Raw genomic sequence first — 6,000 nt, forward strand, 5'->3', positions numbered from 1 at the left:
AACAAATATTTTACAGTTATATAAGTTTTTTTTTCAAAATAAATGTTTGTCACTTAGTTTGCTTACAATAATTAATAAACACAGATCAACTCTCAAATTTATTGATAATTATTGTACATAAACATATAATTCGAAAAAAAAACCAACAACAACAATAGCATGTTTTATTTTATCTATAACAGATAAAAACAATAAATATGTACAATAATTGAGAAAAAAGGTACATTTTTATGGTATTAACATGACACTATCAACTTTGAAACATTTTATTTAATTTGTTATTCGTGTTTAGTAAAGATGCCGAGGAATTATTCAAAGTTACAAATTAGATTTTATGAATTATTCAATTGATTGATAATTTAAAAAATGATAAAGAAAAATACAAATGTACATGTATATGGTTTAAGAATAAACAATATTATATATTGAAAGATTAACCATAATTTACTGACTTTTTCCAGTTAAGTTTTTACTTTTAATCGTCGGTCAATATGACAATTGAATTCTTAAAATAGTAGTAAACGTAAAACTCATATTAAAATAGCACATAAAACACAAAAAAGAAAAGAAAACAATAATCATAACATCTGTATTTTTTTATTAAAATAGATATTACAATTATTGTATAATAAACAATTATGCTCAACATGATTAACATGGTAATGTAACCAGTGTCATATTGTTAGTAAGTGTGAACAGATACCTTTAGAGGGGGTCTTCGCTAATAGCGATAACATAATAAGGGACAATTACACAAGTGTGGTGTTGATCATGCATTACACATATGGATTATAAATGATTGTATACATGTATATCCGTTGCTATTAATAACCACGATCATAAAGAAATAACAAGTACTATTCTAATCTCTATCATGCCAATCAAAGTTAATAATAAACAATGTCTTTCGTCCGTTCATTCATAAGTGATATACAATTGTCGCAGGGTCATATTGATGTATTAATGTTAGATGTTATTTGTAAATGTATGTCCCGTATTGTACACCGTAGATTATGTGAAGTCCTATATTTGTGTCCTTTTCCTATATTCCATACATTCATCCTTTTTATTCATTTACTCATTCATTCATTTCTTCATTCATTCATTTATTAACAAGTATGTACTAACCATTGGTACGGGCCTCAATCTTAAATATTCTATTTCCGCAAAAAAGTACCTTCACGCATGCGCACTCCTACTGAAGATTTTCATGGCGCGAGCCAGACTTCGTATTCATTCATAATAAATATTTTCTGAGAGCGTATTTCTGTATTTTTATAGGTAAATATGAATGTCTGTATTGATCCCATACTTGTTATTCTACATTTTGCCATTCATGATTTTGTGTCATTTGTCATTAGTTTGTCTTTGCACTCCTACTGAAGATTTTCATGGCGCGAGCCAGACTTCGTATTCATTCATAATAGATATTTTCTGAGAGCGTATTTCTGTATTTTTATAGCGACCCTCAAGCCCAGAACCTATTAGCAGCACCTTTCCATATCGTCAAGAGTGGACTGCGACACAATTCTGGTAAAAACCAATTAACCATTGAAAAGTTTATAATCATATATCTACTAGTTCATCTTCACCTGCTGCATTTCTTGCTTGGACGCCCTTTGATGCTTTGCATCAATGCTTTTCTTGTTATGTACTTTAATTCATCTTGCAGGGCACCAGAGTTTGATACATACGGAATTTTGCATAACTAGAGTTGCATCAAAAATTCATTTATGTTCATTTTTTATGATAGCCACACTTTATCCTTGCATATCGTGGCTATTTCCTTAACAAAAACACTAAAAAAAGAATTTAAAAAAATGTTGTCTCAACTGGGATTTGAACTCCAGACCTCTCACACACGAAACGAGCGCGTTACCACTGCACCACGGGAAGTTATAAAAACAATGGCTGAATAAAATCAAGTCATTCTAAATTCAGAATTTCCATTGCATTTCGGGTTTTTAAAGCAGCACAGGCTGAATAAAATCAAGTCATTCTAAATTTAGAATTTCCATTGCGTAATTTCGAGGTATTTTGTTCAGGGTAAACCTGTTGCTTAAAATTGAAGTAAATAATTTAGCAAAAATCTTCTCGCCCAAACAGTCCAACATGTAGAAACTATATATTCAACTACTCGGCATTCAGATTTATTTGTGTAGTATTCGATAATCGACATCGCTAAAAATAGCATATTCATTGATTAAAATCATATTCATCCGCGTAATTTGTGAGTGTGCATTTATGGACAATTCTATTAGCCAACGCTACTTTTAAAGTTTGAATGTGTAGTAATTTGTTGGACACTTGTAAGAAAAAATTGTTCTTTCTTTTAAATTGCTGGTTTATAAGCAGTTTTGAGTGAGAACTACTTTGCGTTGTTAGGTCTGTTAGGAAATTTTGTGTTAGATCGTGGATGTTAGCTATGTATTTACTGATCTGCGATCAGAAAATACAAAAACCAATTATAAAAGAAACTAACTTTTGCGTCTTGAAAAAGAATTGAAACGAAACAATTTCGTTTATAATTTATTTCTTCCTTCTACTTACGCTTTAAACCGATAAATCAAGTAAAAAAAGAAATCCTATTTATATAAACAAACTGGGATTACCGAAGTAACTAAAATAGCTTAGATTTCCGTAATATTACTTTGTCTGATTCCGCAGTAAGACGGAATCGCCCGAATTGTCACGATTGCAATCGGAACTGCCTCGGCTTTTATCAATAATCAGAAGCGTGACGGAAAGGGCCGAAAATTTGTGATTTACACGATTGCAGCGGAAACATAGATTGGTTTCCCGTTCAATCATGCACTAACAAATGTAAGCAGGAACCACCTAACCGGAGCAATTTTTCCAAAACAAATGGCTTGCAGCCCTGGCTGCAAGCCATAAAGTTTCACTTTTAAAGGGATAGGTAGGGTAAGCCCAAGACTGGACAAGCACTTGTGCCCATTTGTTTGAGCACCAGTGTTATGCATGCAAATTTGGACAAAAGAAGGACAAGAAGTCCACTGATTATAACTGAACAGGAACATGCTGGCGATAACAGTAACATTTTTTTTTTGTAAAAACGAATATTGTTTGTCCAAAACGATTTGAAATCTTTTCTCTATTGTATAAAACTAATAAAGAAAATAACCAATCGTAAAAATACTAACATTGGCTCTCCAACGTGGAGATCTATCTATCATACTGAAGGGAAACAAGTGTGCACATTTTATTTCCACATTTTTCGCAGAGAGAGTCATTCGTTTTGGCAGTTGCTAATTTCATTTATATAGCAGCTTTATAGACAAGTATATGCACTAAAAGACTTCGTTACGTGGTACCAATTAATAAGCATGTATCAACTATGTTACACCTAAAATATTTATGATGACAACACAGGATGCGCTATCTGTAGATCAGCACGAGGTAACCTTAATTATATGCATGGGCTATTTTTAGATTTTACCTCACCAAGACGTTTAAACTCTACTAAAGACTAAGATCTAAATATAACTCGATCATGCACTAATAATCTGTGTGATTCGGTCACGATCTTTTGGTAAGCAGGACCACCCTTTGGAGACGGAATACTACTACAGTAACCATTCTCTATTGTATAAAACTAATAAAGACAAAAACCAATTCTAAAAGAAACTAACTTTTGCGTCTTGAAAAAGAATTGAAACGGAAAAATTTCGTTTATAATTTATTTCTTCCTTCTATTCCGATAAATCAAGTAATATAGAAATCCTATTTATATAAACAAACTGGGATTACCGAAGTAACTAAAATAGCTTAGATTTCCGTAATATCACTTCGTCTGATTCCGCAGTATGACGGAATCGCCCGAATTGTCACAATTGCAATCGGAACTGCCTCGGCTTTTATCATTAATTCGAAGAGTGACGGAAAGGGCCGAAAAGTTGCGATTTACACGATTGCAGCGGAAACATGGACTGGTTTCCCGTTCAATCATGCACTAACAAATGTAAGCAGGAAACCACCTAACCGGAACAACTTTTCCAAAACAAAAAACACTGAGACAAATGGAAAACAATCGGAAAGTATTGTCGGGATAATAATATTTTGAGTGATAAACGCCAATGACCAGCTGCTGTATACAGCTAAATGTAATTGTAAACGATTTGTTATTTATATATCTTCTGTCTATTAGATTGCATCTCAGGTATCTTAGTAGTATTTTTTTCTCTGTTATTTGCCTTATTTATATGAAACATTGAAATATGTCTGTGGTAAGATAACAGTGAATGTTCATTGCTTTAACTTCAACTTACAAAAACTTACATCATCTTACATTAACTTACATTACTTATTATAGTTCAATTGAAATGTTAGGCAACCTGTAAGCGTCCCAATTACCTAGTTATTTACCACATTATTTTATCGGTATTCCATCCTCAACCATAATAAGATTGGCATGTATGATCCCAGAAAGAGTATACATAAACTCTTAGAGCAGAATTACATTCTAAGTTCCATTCATATGACAATCATTCTCGAAAGAAATCATACAATATATCATAAAAAGAAATATGGTCAAAGAGAATATATGTTACGTTTCAAGCTCTGTTCTCTATATGTAAAGACAGTATAAGTACATAGTCCCATTAAAAAAAGTTGTTTTCATTAAGAAAGAACTATAAAGAAAGAACCATAATAACTTGACCAGTAACATGGAATGCAGCTTCCTCATCATAGTTTGTGCATTCTTTTATTCAGATTAGACATATTCTAAAAGAATTCCTAGATTTCAATAGAATCTCAATAAAGGTGTTTTAACCAAAGTGAGCATAGTATATTTTTAAATTTTATAGCATTGTCCCGAATAATTTAGCCTTAACATGGTCATCATCTGCGTACATTGAAACAAAATGAACAACAAGATTTGTACAAGATTAGTATAAATAAAATAAATCCATGCGCAGTGATTATTTTATTAACCTTTTCCTTTTGGAATCATATTTTATTTTAACCGTTTAATACATTGATTGTTATTAGGTATCTGAAATCATGACACTGCGGCGATTTGATTTTATTTTTCAGAAAAGTTAAAGGCCCATTATGCATCAGAAATGCTATGATTTTCATTAATCGTAAACTTTTTTAGTTTTGGTATATTGTTACAGATTCCAAACCATTCTCATTTGTCATATACATAAACTAACTTTTGCTGATTTTGTTATGTTGTTACATGGTATAATTATAGTAAATTAGTATTTTGTATGGAAGTCAAAATACTATTTTGTATACATTTTGTTACCTTTATAACACAAGACTTCATGTTAAGTTATTCAGTTTTGTTAAAATTAGGTGCATGTATATATAATCAAATAACGTATACAACATATCATTTGATAATTTGCTGCTTAATACAAAATGACAAAGGACCTTATAATATTAATCCGATATTCTACGTCTAGTTAATAATTACGCCAATCTAAATCGGATAATGTTCTAAACGTAATAAAAGAAATAATGACCATATTAGTTTCAATAAGAATAACTTACCTATAAACCTACATTAAATACCACATTCTATAATGAGCTACATATCTGTTTACCTGAACGTAAAACAAAATACGAGAAATAGAATTGGAAAGTTAAAAGAACGCGCTCTTGATTATATAATCACTTTCTAAATTTCTCATCTGCCGCTATCTGGTGTGACAAAGAAACAAAAGAAGCGAACTGTAATCTCGGTTCGGTACCTATAGAATTCTCATTTAAAGCACAAGAATAGTTTAGCTTTAAAACCATACGGTACATTCCGTGGTATAAAATGTGTAAGTTTATAACTTCAGAAAAGGAAGCACTTAGTAATGATAAAGGTATATGTATCGTAGATATCACTTTTTTCTATCGTGTTGGTAACAACCTTACTAAGAACATATTGACAAACTACAAGACATATATTAAACAATTAAATTAGATGTATAAAATCGATAGAAAACTAGTTATACATTTATTGTTTGAAACAGATCTTACAAT

Source organism: Ruditapes philippinarum, unplaced genomic scaffold (genome assembly GCF_026571515.1).
Source record: "Ruditapes philippinarum isolate M1 unplaced genomic scaffold, ASM2657151v2 ctg3435_1_1_1_1, whole genome shotgun sequence".
In the NCBI taxonomy this organism is placed as follows: domain Eukaryota; kingdom Metazoa; phylum Mollusca; class Bivalvia; order Venerida; family Veneridae; genus Ruditapes; species Ruditapes philippinarum.